This window comes from Chaetodon auriga, chromosome 5, assembly GCF_051107435.1.
Source record: "Chaetodon auriga isolate fChaAug3 chromosome 5, fChaAug3.hap1, whole genome shotgun sequence".
Taxonomy (NCBI): domain Eukaryota; kingdom Metazoa; phylum Chordata; class Actinopteri; order Chaetodontiformes; family Chaetodontidae; genus Chaetodon; species Chaetodon auriga.
In genome coordinates this window covers 10,116,498-10,131,600 of record NC_135078.1, presented here as the reverse complement: position 1 = coordinate 10,131,600, position 15,103 = coordinate 10,116,498, and the positions used below count along the sequence as shown (strand labels likewise).

Sequence of the window (15,103 nt, the reverse complement as noted above, 5' to 3'; positions counted from 1 at the left end):
ATTATGACTTTCTGCATGTGGTGCCTTTTTTATTTGTTCCACCCCCGCCCTTCAGTCCACCACTGTTACATCTGCCAGCTGAACTTAGTTTACATATGAATTCCTACCATTATAAATCCCGGTTTCCTGCCTCTTGAAGTAGTGGGAATCTTCTCAAAACATGAAATTTTCAACTTAGCAAGATGAATTTTGGTCAAGGAAAACCTAACCACAGAGAAATGCTAAAATTTTTCAGTTAAATTTACTCCTAAAAGCATTATGCTTGAAGTCCAGTTTTTGATTCCTGATGTCAGACGTACCACAAGAATGTGACATGAGCTGTGGCCAAATCACGTTATATAACCAAATATATGTTTCCCATACCTGGATTTCCCATCATGGTGTCCACTATGCATTGTGGGAAAATACATTTTAAAAAAAAGAAAAAAAAAAAAGAAAAAAAAAAGAAAGAAAAGCATTAATTAGCCCAGTGAAGTCAATTCCTGTACCAACAAGCATTGTCACACAATGGGGCATGGGGCCAATGTCCCATAAACCATTTATCTTGATTTAGTTGATTGTCAGGTGAAGTAGACAGTGGGAAACCCATTTCCAATCTCAGGTTGAAATGAGCACTTACAAAAAGAATAAGCACCTGCACTGAAATGTGTATGAATATTCTACATGATTCAAAACATTAAAAAGCCATAGCAAAATTTAAATGTTTTTACACTATAATCTTTTCAAAATATTTACAGTGGGGCTGAAAATAGAATTTTAATTTGAGTCTAATACAGTACAAGTTTAATCCAGCATTGATGCTTGAGACATACTAGGCCATGTGTGGGGAAAATAAAGATGACTTGAATGACCAACAGGCCATTTGTATGTCATCACCACACAAATAGCAAAGTTTACAAGGGTCAGTACAGGCAGAACTGGAGGGATTGAGTGTGTTGGGCAAGCTGACATGAACTAAAGTTAACTGTGATCCAACTTTAGTCACTGACCCTTTCATAAGGTGAAGCGGTTTGGATGAAAAATCTGTGGTGTGGTGGCCAATCCATGTGTGAAAATGATGTCTCATGCTCCCTAAACCACTGTTTCACAATGTGAGCCCAATGAATCCTGGCATATGCCTGTGCCATCAGGGAAAGAAAAAAAAAAAAAAAATCCATTGATGGATTGGTGGTCATTCAGTATATTCAAGTAGTCAGCTGACCTCATTTTTTGGGCACATAATGTTGCTGAACCTAGACCTGACCAACTGCAGCAACCCCAGATCATAGCACTGCCCTCACAGCCTTGTACAGTCAGCACTAGGCATGATGGGTGCATTGCTTCATCTGCCTATCTTCTTAGCCTGATGCACCCATCACTCTGAAACAGGACTCAAACCACATGATCTTGCATTTCTCTAGCGTCCAATCTTTACACTCCCTAATAGAGTGATTTGACCCTTCTCAAATAGACTAACATCTTTTCCATGACCATGGGATTGATCTTTTGACATGATAGATTAAGAAATTAGAAGCGACTCATCGTATCAGTTGGGGTGAAATAACTTGTTGCCAGCTGAAAGATAATCACCCATTCAGTAATTATCCAATAGGAGGCTCTTAACTATTCACTTAGTTAAATGCAGGTGGTGATTTTTTTTTGGCCAGGCAGTGATAGATCACCCAGTTTAGAAGTTTAATACATATTGAACCTTGCAGGGTACCATCACCCCCAGTCTGTATATACCAGTCAAAAATGGTAGCCTGCACAGTTCTGTCTTCAAGTCTTGTTACTCAGCAGAACATGGTGGGGAGTACATTGCCCTCCTTACACAAGACTTTAAATCCTGTATCATTTCCATCCATGTTCAAACTAGCAGTCTTCACTGCAAATAAACGCTTGTTAAAGAGGGAGAATAAAAATCCTTCAGCCTTTTGTAAAAGGACTCAAGACCTTAACAGGCATGGTACAAAAGGACAGGTTATTTTTATGTAAATTAAATGACATCACACCAATGTAGTACAAAATGCATTTATTTTTCTGATCACTTCCATGGTGCAAGCATTAGCTTACATGCCCATCAGGTCAAACACCTCAGAGAGCTGAAATGAGGTCAGATTGGTTTAAAGTTAAGTGGCAGTAAGATGAATGGAAAGGTAGAACATTTTAGCAGTCACAGCTTATATAAAGCAGGAATTACTTCACACTGCACTTACCATTTGAAGCAATGCCTTAGGTTCTAGTTGCGGTTGTAGCCAAATCTTCCTTTGCTCCCATAAGTGAGATGAGGCCAACTTGCTCTAAAACCAAAAAAAAAAAAAAAAGCCATCAGAACTAAACTTAGAAATTAACTACAATAAAGGTTATGCAAACTCACCCTGTGGAATCCCCTGTGCTGAGTGAAGCTTCAGTCTGGGTAGTATCAACAGAACCAAAATTATTGCTGGGCTGGTAGCTGGGAACGTGGGGCTGAGGCTTGGGCTGGTAGCTGGGAACGTGGGGCTGAGGCTTGGGCTGGTAGCTGGGAACCTGGGGCTGAGGCTTGGGCTGGTAGCTGGGAACCTGGGGCTGAGGCTTGGGCTGGTAGCTGGGAACCTGGGGCTGAGGCTTGGGCTGGTAGCTGGGAACCTGGGGCTGAGGCTTGGGCTGGTAGCTGGGAACCTGGGGCTGAGGCTTGGGCTGGTAGCTGGGAACCTGGGGCTGAACCTTGGGCTGGTAGCTGGGAACCTGGGGCTGAACCTTGGGCTGGTAGCTGGGAACCTGGGGCTGAACCTTGGGCTGGTAGCTGGGAACCTGGGGCTGAACCTTGGGCTGGTAGCTGGGAACCTGGGGCTGAACCTTGGGCTGGTAGCTGGGAACCTGGGGCTGAACCTTGGGCTGGTAGCTGGGAACCTGGGGCTGAACCTTGGGCTGGTAGCTGGGAACCTGGGGCTGAACCTTGGGCTGGTAGCTGGGAACCTGGGGCTGAACCTTGGGCTGGTAGCTGGGAACCTGGGGCTGAACCTTGGGCTGGTAGCTGGGAACCTGGGGCTGAACCTTGGGCTGGTAGCTGGGAACCTGGGGCTGAACCTTGGGCTGGTAGCTGGGAACCTGGGGCTGAACCTTGGGCTGGTAGCTGGGAACCTGGGGCTGAACCTTGGGCTGGTAGCTGGGAACCTGGGGCTGAACCTTGGGCTGGTAGCTGGGAACCTGGGGCTGAACCTTGGGCTGGTAGCTGGGAACCTGGGGCTGAACCTTGGGCTGGTAGCTGGGAACCTGGGGCTGAACCTTGGGCTGGTAGCTGGGAACCTGGGGCTGAACCTTGGGCTTGTAGCTGGGAACCTGGGGCTGAGGCTTGGGCTTGTAGCTGGGAACCTGGGGCTGAGGCTTGGGCTGGTAGCTGGGCTGAGGCTTGGGCCGGTAGCTGCGAACCTGGGGCTGAGGTTGAATCTTGGGCCGGTAGCTGGGAGCCTGGGGCTGAGGTTGAACCTTGGGCCGGTAGCTGGGAGCCTGGGGCTGAGGTTGAACCTTGGGCCGGTAGCTGGGAGCCTGGGGCTGAGGTTGAACCTTGGGCCGGTAGCTGGGAGCCTGGGGCTGAGGTTGAACCTTGGGCCGGTAGCTGGGAGCCTGGGGCTGAGGTTGAACCTTGGGCTTGTAGCTGGGAACCTGGGGCTGAACCTTGGGCTGGTAGCTGGGAACCTGGGGCTGAACCTTGGGCTGGTAGCTGGGAACCTGGGGCTGAACCTTGGGCTGGTAGCTGGGAACCTGGGGCTGAACCTTGGGCTGGTAGCTGGGAACCTGGGGCTGAACCTTGGGCTGGTAGCTGGGAGCCTGGGGCTGAACCTTGGGCTGGTAGCTGGGAACCTGGGGCTGAGGCTTGGGCTGGTAGCTGGGAACCTGGGGCTGAACCTTGGGCTGGTAGCTGGGAGCCTGGGGCTGAACCTTGGGCTGGTAGCTGGGAACCTGGGGCTGAACCTTGGGCTGGTAGCTGGGAGCCTGGGCCTGAACCTTGGGCTGGTAGCTGGGAGCCTGGGGCTGAACCTTGGGCTGGTAGCTGGGAGCCTGGGGCTGAACCTTGGGCTGGTAGCTGGGAGCCTGGGGCTGAACCTTGGGCTGGTAGCTGGGAACCTGGGGCTGAACCTTGGGCTGGTAGCTGGGAGCCTGGGCCTGAACCTTGGGCTGGTAGCTGGGAGCCTGGGGCTGAACCTTGGGCTGGTAGCTGGGAACCTGGGGCTGAACCTTGGGCTGGTAGCTGGGAACCTGGGCCTGAACCTTGGGCTGGTAGCTGGGACCCTGGGCCTGACCCTTGGGCTGATAGCTGGGAACTTGGGGCCAAGGCTTGGGATCCTCAGGCTGGTGAGTGTCCCACATGCCAGGCTCATATCCATGATAGGCAACTGTTAAGTTACAGGGGGGAAAAAAAAAACCCCTCAAAGATGTCAATTGTTGTCTTGCAATCATAAGGTTAATGAAAACATACTGCAAATAAGTAGTTCTGAGTTCATTCAGCTTGGTTCAGATATTTAACAATTTTCAACTTTGCATTTTCAATGTAATTGTAACCAACAGTCTTACATTTAGTGTTTGCCTGAAGTTCTCCAATAAGTAGCAGCCATAGAAGCACCACACTACAAAACAAGCCATAGTTACACAATTACAGTTATTTCAGACATTGTAAGTGGAAAGCAAGTAGTAAGAGTAAGTAAGTGTACAAAAAGAACACTTGAAAGTTACCTGAGATTTTGCACCATGGCTACAGAGATAAGATCAAATGTAAACCGAAATCCCTCTCTCTGACTCCAGCTGACCCAACACAGTCACAATGTCCTTCTTCCACAGTGGTGCAATGACAGGTTGTCTGCAGTGCAATTATTTAACTTGTTATGACAGCCAATCACAGCTCTCTCTTCCTAAGTGGTTGATTGGAAACAGGTGGAAGTAACAGGGCTGGGTTCGTCATAAAACACATGTCCAGAGAAAGGTTTTTTTTTTCTTAAATTCTGTTGAAGTGTTTGCATCATAATCTATGTCAAAAAGTCACAGATTTAATGATTGCTGCAATTGTTCCAAATAACTTATATAACATGAAAGTATATCTCCAGTGGTTTTAAGGATAAGCAAACCATCCTTTGTGTTGTATATTTGGCAGGTTATTCGTATGATTGTTTACTTCCCCCATTTGGTTGGTTTGCATTACTTGGTTAATTAAATAATAAAGAGCTCACAGTGAGAAGAGGTACAGATAAAGATAGTAAAGAAAGTAAAGATAACGGAATAACAAAATGCTATGCTCAAAAAAAGTAAAAAGTTATACTCTAATTTGGCAGCTGGGGCCCAAAGTAGTTCCTGCATTATGTTTTTAGTTAAAACAGAGTGAGATTTGCTGGCTGTATATGAAATGACAGATGCAGACATCAGACATTTGCCTCACTCTGTTGAGAAGGAAACATTGTTCTCATTATTTGGAAATAGTTGACTCAGATATGCAAGTATGTGTCTGCACATACAACAAAGTCAGTGCTACAAATTTATATTTTAATGTTAATCACACAAGATCATGATGATTTCATGATCATCTAAATTACAACACTACTACAATTAGTGTGTTTCTGTATTCACCACAGCCTTTGAGACAGCCTTGATTTTCCTGTCAGGTGGTGCCATCCTGTGGCAGGAAAAAAAAAATCATACTCTGAAAATACACACTGGTCTTTTAACAGGTGCCAAATTAAAGGTGCAACCTGATGCAATTTGTGTTGGTAGCTGGAGAACAGGTACATATGTTCCGGGCTGACAGGCTTATTAGAGGCCAAAAACCAACACTTTTCTTAATTATAATGGCTGAAAAGGAGAACTACAGGGGGCGGACAAAATAACAAAAACACGAGGCTGCCGTAATCAATACTTTTATGTTAACAATGATTGATTTCTTTTATTGTAAACGGTTCAGTGGAAAAACACAAAGGCATTAACTAAAATTCAAGTATTGTACCATGTTTTTTGGTTTCATAAGAAGGCAGGTGTGTTTCAAAAAATCAAATGAGTTTTTATTTTCATTTTCTCCTTTCTGACCTGCAGCTCTGTGGTTGGAGTTGACCAGTGGCTGCTTATCATATGCAACACTAGGAGTACATCTGCTTTAGTGGGTGGCTGAGATTGCATCAGGCTTACATAATACATGATGTGCATAAACAAAAAGGACACAAAACATTGTGTTCTTCAGATATATGCATGCTTTACCAGGTGATGCTAACAAGTCCACGAAAGATATAGTCCGATGTAGGAGTCCACTGTAGAATTAGAAATGCTTTTCCCTCCTTTTATTAAGTAAAATTCTTGCCATCTTCTTTACCCATCTCTCTGACACACTTTCCAACTGTCAGTCTGCCAGCCCTGATGTGTGAACATTGCCTAAGGAATTATCCAAAGTTACAGATGTACAGGTGTGACAGCATTACTCTAAATTAACAAGCAGAGAGCATCTGTTCCAAGGAGAACAAAACAGATTCCACATAGAGTCATTTGTCGTTTTTTCGTGTGAAATGACCTCATGTTAAATGCTTGATTGTCAGATTTTACAATAAAGATGCAAAAAAAAAAAAAAAATCTATTCAACAGCTGATAACATCTAGGGGTGCAGGCCTCCACTATGCAGCAGTAACCTCAGGCTGGAGGGAGAAATCTATTGAAACATGTCCATAATCATGCTCTTCGGTACATGCAGTAACATCAGATAACCAGCAGATGGAGCTCAGCCTATACAAGGACAAAAGGGACTTGTTTAAGCAGGCCTATCTGAATCCTACTCACGTGTGTCTTACCTACCGCTGTAGCGACCACATTCAGGTAACCTGTGGTAAAAGTAAATAAAAAATACATAAATAAATAAAGACAGTGATTGAAGGTCTATTTGGAGGATATGTTTTTGTCCTTGTCCCTGAGTCAATGTACTAACAAGCATCGTATGTCTTTGTGGTTTAATGGGGAAAGCGTGATACTGAGATGTCCTACACATATCACATACACACACATACATACAAACCTTCGTACCATTGTATGAAACCATGTTATACAAATAAAAACTTGAACGGAACTGAAGTGAATATGAGGAATAAGATGGGAACATAAATTCACGCCTGTGCAGTTTTCGATTCACTGAAGCTGAACAAGATCCCAGGCTGAGGTGACAGATCTAATGAGTGGCAGCGGTCCCACCCAGGGTTAGATAATCTGGTCTGGGACACCAAGCTGTGACCTCAGGCTGACGTGCCGCTCCGGCCCAGCCCATCCGGCGCTGCACCGCCGCTGTCTGCCTGCAGTCTCTCCGAGAAAACAGTGAACACGCCGCGGACGAGCAGCCCAGCAGCCCGCTCATCCACCGCCGCTAATGCTGTGTATCGAAAACAGACCTGCTGCCGACCGACTGCGGCAAGGTGAGTGTGTTTCATCTTGACTTCCATGCGGTTATTTGGTGAGAGCTGGATGAGAACAGGCGGGGAAGAAGGAGAAAAGCTTGTGTTTGCGAGCATCGCGTCGGAGGATGAAAACAATGATGCCTCGCTCGGTCATAACGGGAAAGACGCAGCCCGGTGTGGCTGTCAGCCGATGTCTCCCACACCCATCGGCCTTGACGTCTTCTAACAAGACAGGCTTATTTTTCGTTAAACGTTTCAAATGAAGGGTGGTGCTAGCTGGGCTAGATGGTGGTGGTGTCTATTTGTGTTTTCGCAGTGGCACAAAGGATGGCAGCGCTTTGACATGCCATCGGTGTTTCATCACTTAACGTTACGTGCAGGATAAAAGGCAGTGGACACTGGATGGAAAGACACTATTAGACAATCAAAACCAGCCGCCATTCGTTCATGACAAGCTGTTATGGTTTCTCGTCGCCACACCAGCGGCCTGCACCCCCCTGTTATCACCATATTGACCCGATATTGCTAGAAGACAACAACGAACAGCACCAGTGTCAAGGCCTCCACAATGAAGACATGTGACTTCCGCTGAAATTTAGCAAAATAAAAGCTCGGTCGCCTCGGGAAACGTTTGAACCCGTGTTGAAGGTTGATAACGTCTTGTTGGACAACGATATTAATTTCAGTGCGTCAGCGAACGTTTTCATTTGGCACTCAGAAGTCATTTTGATCAACCGCAATAAAGAAGTGAAGGGAATAAGATTGAAATTAAAGGAGTGCTTGCAAAACAAAACATAAACATAATAGAAAAGTAGACAGATTTATTATGTAAGTAAAACATAAGAATAATAATAAGAGGATGTAAAAATAACATAGATATCATTATTTGTTTTAAATGTAATGGTAGGGTTTTTTATGTGAACAATAATTCCTATTTACAAAGAATGAGATGCTATTAAAATAAGACAAAAACAAGCTTGGCTTTAGAAGCAACAATGCCGTCATGAAAGGGAATCCTGCAACATCATTGGAAGGCAATTTCCTCATCTATTATTTAATATACCTCAGTAAATTACACACACGCCCCAGGCTCTTATTTTGAAGGTAGATTGGCTGTTCTTCCTGATGTATTCTGCTTGATGTATGCTGGTTAATGTCTTGAGGTGCATCACATGTGATGTGGTGGGGATGGAGAATGGTCTGCTGGCCTAAACAGAAATCATACCGTCGTGTCATGTCTGCAGCGTTCGCCTGTACGTTTCGCTTCATACATAGAAAGTATGAAAAGCATCCTCCCTGTAAATCACCTGTGTAATTATCTACTATTCCTTTAAGGGTTTGCAGCGCTCAGTAGTGATCTGTGGGTGATGTATTTTGTATACTGTGGTATTTTCATAGGGGCTTGGTTGTTTCCTGTGATTTCTACTGTATCTTTATCTTCATAATTACATGAGTGCAGCAGTTAATTATTCCTGGATTGCTGGGTTTGCATTGTGTTTGACATTAGACAATAAGAATCCATGATGGTGCAACATGTAGGTTAATATACAATAGTAGGTGGTCTACTTACCTAACTGACCCTGTGTTGTTAGAGACGGTCTGATAATCTCCCGAGGAGAGGCGAGGGGAGGAAAGCCTTCAGTGCATGGTTATCCATCTGTTATGTAAACTCCTTCTCTGCCTTGCTCTCTGGTCTCCAGAACTCGAGTCAGATCTGTTTACAGTGTCAACATTTTGCCATCCTGCTCTCCTCTGCAGTATAATTATCATCTAGTTCTCAGGGCGCCCCTGTAGCTCACCCGGTCGAGTGCGTACCATCTATCAGGGCTGAGTCCTGATGTTCCGTTCCAGTCCGAGGCTGAATCGCTGCCTGAAGAGAGGTGGCTGGGAAGACTGAACTAAAGATGCATTTTGTTATTATCTTTACTGTAGTGGCAGAACAGTTGCAGTAACAGTTGTTGGTAGCACTCATGGCTGCTGCAGCAGCAACAGTAGTTGTTACATCAATAGTAGTACTGGCAGCAGGCATTGTAGCGCTGGGCCTGTGAAGTTCAGACAGTTGACAAGTCAAGAATAATGCAATGTCTTATCCACCTGGATCAGGATTCAGGTAGGAGTTGGCAAGCAGTTGGTTTTGAGAGAGATATGATTCAACAGCAAAACATTATAATGAAGATCTCTTGCAGAGATAAACCCTGACAAATGGCTGATAAATGGATGCTAAATGAATATTAAAAGAGCTGCTGTTGTTTTATGTCTGCACAAACCTTTGCACAAAATCATCCCTCCATTCAGTCAAGCAGAAATGAAATAAACTCACTGACGAAAGACGGAAAGAGATCAAGAGAGAGATTTAAAGATCAGCCGGCTTAGAGCGATGGTTGAGGTCACAATATTACCCCAAATCAACGCCAGGGCCCAAACTGTGTCACTGCTTGTAAGAGTGAAAAGCCACACTGGAATTTAAATGTGTAACTTAATGACGAAGCTGCGTGAACAGAAGTGCAGTCAGTCAGGTCAGTTTGCCTTTTTAAAGCACAGATGTGTTTGTTTGGATTCCTCTTTGTTAGCAAACAGCTCTCACTAAATCTTAAAGGTCAGTCTGGCCAATATAAATGCCAGAGTCCTAAAATGAGAAGCTGGTCTTGGAAAATGCAAATTTAAGTCTCTACTTCGACCACTAATCACTAATATTCTCTGAATCCAGTTTGTTAAATGTGGAACTTTGCTGGATTTCTTCTTCTTATATTAATTCCAAATTGAACATCTTTGGCTTTTCGACTGTTGTTTGGACAAAACGAGTAAATTGAAGACTCCCTCTCGGAAGCTGTGGCTATTTTTTGACATTCTATAAACCAAAGGATTAATTATGAATTGATTAATGGAGAAAGCATCATCATATCAATCAGTGATGAAAATGAAAATGGGTAGTTCCAGCTCTGCGGTGCCATTTACAGCGTCTTTGCACAGTTTGAAGCCCTTCCATGATTTCACTTCTTTCATGGTCTCTAATGAGACCAGTGCTGGCTCAGCGTCAGCGTCAGCAGTCTGTGTGATGAGGGACCTGTGAGCGTTGGGCCGAACCATCATGGCATTACAAGTTTAAAGCCTCATCGTGGTCCTGCACATACTGTTGAACACACACGTGAACAGCTGATTCAGTGTGTCAGGCGACGGGCCTGTACTCAGTGTTCAGCCGTTGTCCCCGATCTTGGAATGTGTCTCTCCGTGTTACATAACCGAGGGCCTGCAGAGGCCGGACGTGCATAGTTTCTGTGTGTTTGATTGATATGTGTAAATGTGTGGTGTGATTTAATCTCTGGTCTTCCTATCTCTGATTTGTGAAAGCGCTCTGTGCAGATATGATGCAGGCCCTATTGTGTCAGCCAGTTTCCCTGAATAGACTTTTTCAACGCTGTTATCTGCAGCTACACTCAGTGAAACAGGTGTCTGAATGCTTTGCTTGGCTCCTTTTGAAGGTTGTCCAGTGTTGAAGGATTACATTTCAACAACATAATTATACTGAGAACTTTTCAAGGCGTGCCAACGTCCCAAAAGCCCTTTTTGTCTAAACTGTCTATTATTGTGGTGCCTCAGACAAAAAAAAACAAAAAAACAAGAAACCGAGTTTATGCTTGTGTAACTCAGAGCTTGGACAGGCTCAGATCTTTGTAATAAGTGATGACATTATGGTAAAGATCCCAATAAAGTTACCTTCCTGACCAAGACCAAAATGAAATAAAACCTTCTTGATTCATCTATCACTGCTCCAACAATCATCACTAACTCTGGATTGGTTTAAGTAAGTTTGTTATCGTTGCTGTCTTATAATGTTTGCCTGAAATGTGTCTCAAAGTGAGTCTGCGATCAGAAAGTTGCTGGTTCCTCTCTTTGGGTTTATATTTGACAGTGCAGTGAATTCGAAAGAGCTGTTTTAAAACACGCAATTCAGAACATTTGAACTGTATGTAAGAAGCCCCAGTCAAAGAAAGCACTGATATGAGTCTTATGACAGCTGGGCTCACGAGTAGCCTCTGTCGGGCTGCGGCGGTTTGGCCTCGTCATGAACCTCCTGCTGGTGTTGATGCTACATTTCTGCCAGTGGTTTGTGAAAGTATTGTTAAAGGTTCTCTACGTTCCACAGGGAAATGATCAGGGTCCCTTTTCTGTTTCCAGTCAGAGGAAATGCTTTGAATTCCTTTAAGTCCTTTTGCTTTTAAGAGCAGTAGTGCAGAAGTAACAAAGTACATATATCCAGGTAAAATTCTGAGGTGCTTGTGCTTTCCATTCATGTTACTTCATTCTTTTACCTCACATAAATACAAAAAAATGGCCAAGCTGATATACTGGTCTAGCTAAAATACTGATAAGCTTAGATAACTGATACTGCTGACTCTTTCACTTGTGTACATTTTTTAACCGTATGTTTACTTCTGTACTTTCTGGTATCTCTGCTCTTACCAACATAAAAGATCTCAGCATTTCTTCCACTGCTGGCTTTGTTATTGTGACTCAAAGTGCAAGGACCAGACCATAATTTGTGTTTGTAGACTTTTGGAGTCACACAATATTGACATGCACACGTATAGACACACACACACACACACACACACACACACATACACATAAAGACACACACAGCCCTTGCCCTCCAGCCTGTTATGGTAGTTGTGTTCCTTTCATGGCTCTCAGCCTGCAATGCTTCAGTGATTAAAAGCACACAGACGACTGTGTGCATGCATGCATATGTGTGTGTGTGTGTGTGTGTGTGTGTGTGTGTGTGTGTTTGTGTGTGTGTGTGTTTATTGCTGCAGCAGATGAATGTTGCCCAGCCGTGCTCTGTATTTTGTGCTCATTTGTCTGACCGTGAAAGAGGACTGAGAGCTGCTGGGATGCCTTCAATATACTGTGGACATTTTCACTGTGCTGCTGTGTGGGACTGGACGACAGTCTGGTAATTACATGGTGACTGGTAGTTCAGCTGCTGAATCAGAAATAGAAATATGGAGGGAGAGGGAGAGGCAGTAACTTTTTCCAGCAAGTGCAACACATTCACTAAATTTCACAACACGTTTAAGTATTCTGATTGTAGTTGAAAGCCTGATAAATATAAATCCTTGCAGTTTGAAGCTGAACTGAATGCATCGCCGGCTCCTCATCATTTGGCTCCACAGACTGATTCTCTGCTGCCTTTGCAGTTTCAGAGTTAATGGTAGAAACGTTCAGCTCGATGACGAGATTAATGCTCCGCCTGACAGGAGGCTCGCCCAATGATGAACCTTTCCCACAGCGGACATTAAAACTTGGAGTCGATTAATCAGTTGTTCGATATTGATTTGCTCTTTTAACTGTGACGAATCACAGTGCTAGTTTTTGTTGTTGTTATGCAAACAGTGGAGCACAGTTTACTTCATCTACCAGTTTAATTGCTTTGTGATATTGTGTATGTTTTGTGTATATTTGTCGTATCTAGACACATAATCAGTTTCAGAAATTATACCCATCAATATCATGATATTGATTACCACCCCCACTATTTCCTGTATTTTAAGATGAATTTCACTGATACTGAACTGATACCGCACGTGTGGCACAGAGTGAAGACAAGCTAAAATACAGTGCAAGAGGACGGTGTGTTCAAGCACAACAACATGAAAGGACTCTTCAAATAGTGTTTCATGGCATATATACATTACACATATGAAAGGCAGAAGAGTTATTTTACTTTAAGTTGGTGTTCTTTGCATCCATAATGTCCATAATCCAGCCTTGAACTGGAAGAATTGAATTGGATTGGATTGGAGTGGAGACAGTTATTGTTGTTGTTAGCCAATCACAGGCAATTCTATGATGCCTTGGGTTGAGTCTGTCGACCAATCACAGGCTTTGTTCCTGACTTGTTGACAAATTGTTTTTCTGACTGACTGTGTGTGTGAGCTCTGATCTCAGAGGCATTGCACAGTGGAATAACATATTTATGATCTGTTTAAAGAGAACATTTTGGAATCTTCTGAAGGCCGTCTGTGGCAGCACGTGGTGGCCCAGCACCTTACGACGAGACTTCATGTTGGTTTTTGCTTTGTCACCCGGCTGTAGTGTGCAGCAGATACCAATCAAACCGTCTGCAGGCCATCTTGGTTGGATATTTGTGCGTGTAACAGCATGGGAGCAGAAAGAGAAAGAGGAGATGGATGGAAGGAGGCAGGAAGATGATTATAGAGGCAGAAGTGGGCAGAGGAAAGACGTATGACACTGCAGTGCATGAAGTGGACGGAGGAAAAGCAGGAGAGAAAGTAAGGCAGCAAGGATATAGTGAAGCTGAGGGGGGGATGGGACTGAAGAGGGGAAAGCATTAAGGATCGAAAGAAGGCTGGAAGGAGAGTGAGAGGTGACCAGAGAAAGAAGAGAGAAGGACGGAGTCAGCACAGAGAGAAACACGACGGCTGGAAGAAGAGAGCTGCAGCTTCACAAGCAACACATCCACCCCATGGTGTGTGTATGAACACAGCTTGTGTTTTTGTGTTTGTGGGAGCCTGGACACGCAGCAGTGATCAGCTAAACTCCATTAACCATGTTCACTCAGTCCTACACACTCAATAAAGTTGAATTTAGCGCTCCAATCTAATACAACTCAATAGCGCTGCAGCGATCGGTCAATTAATTGATCGACATCTTGAAAATGAAAACAGTCAAATCATTCTAATTGATCCTGATTCCTGGTTCTCGCTGTGCCAGTGCCACCACAAAGCTCAGATACAGAAGAAGTCTTTTTCCCTGACATCCTGACACGTCCCAGTGTGAAAAACGCAGGCCTGCATAATGCTGTGAACGATGGCTGGATGTGCCGCTCACAGTCACGCTGCCACGACTCGCTGGCGCGCTTGAATGGATTTGAGCCGTCCTTAATGTCGTCAGTAACACCTGCGGCTTTCCTGTTACGACGAGTCAAAATGTTTGAAAATCTGTGGATCAAAAAAAAAGTTCTCTTTTTTTGGGAAACATTTTGAATTTTAGAGTTTTCTGGAAGAAACCAGATCGTGCAAATTCAAACATTTTTCTAATGACATTTCATTTGAAATCATACCCGTGTCACGTAGACCGTCATTATCAATCAGCTGCTCATTACGGCAGAATCAGAAAGTTCTCATCTGTGCATAATTTCTCCTGAAAATTAAACTAATCTGCCGTAAATTTCCTCATTTGCATTTCAAGCAATCAGCTCCTGCCTGTCACATGGCATCCTCCCGCTGTGGCTGGATGTCAGCTCACTCTAATACCTGTTAGTGGTGGCAGCAGGCTGGTCCACTGTTACACAACCGTTTACAGTGTAAGCTCTTCAAGTTCAGGCGGAGGAACGGGCGAGGAAGGAAACTCTCTCTAAGCCTTTTGGGAAGCTGAGATCAAGGTCGTGTGTTCTGCTTTAGCTCGCTGAGAACGCACAGGTAGCTCAAGGGATTGACTTGGCGTTAAGTGTTTGCGCTCAGGTGTAGCTGCATTAACAAAGCAATAAGTGGACTTAAGGTGAGGGTGAAGTGTGGCGCTATTGAAGTCATTTAGCCGGCCAGGTTGCTATTTATAGTTGAAATGCAGAGTGAATTGAAAGCTTGTGTCGCCTCATCCTGTTTAAGCCTCACCTGTTTGTCCTGTGAGGTTTTTGTCTCTGGCTTTGCTGAAGAGAAGAAACACTTCTGTTCTGCTGCAGGACATTCGCTTCAGCTCAGCTACCATAA

General features: G+C 44.3%; 1 protein-coding gene across 2 annotated transcripts in view; it reads left to right on the top strand.

Moving 5' to 3' along the window:
* The first annotated feature begins 7,200 nt into the window (after positions 1-7,200).
* The window catches only part of rusc2 (RUN and SH3 domain containing 2), a 36,769-nt gene continuing 28,866 nt past the window's right edge, over positions 7,201-15,103 (top strand). For both annotated transcript variants that reach the window (XM_076730091.1, XM_076730090.1), the window contains exon 1: positions 7,201-7,391. The gene's annotated coding sequence lies outside the window, so the exon portion shown is untranslated. The remainder of the gene's footprint in view (positions 7,392-15,103) is intronic.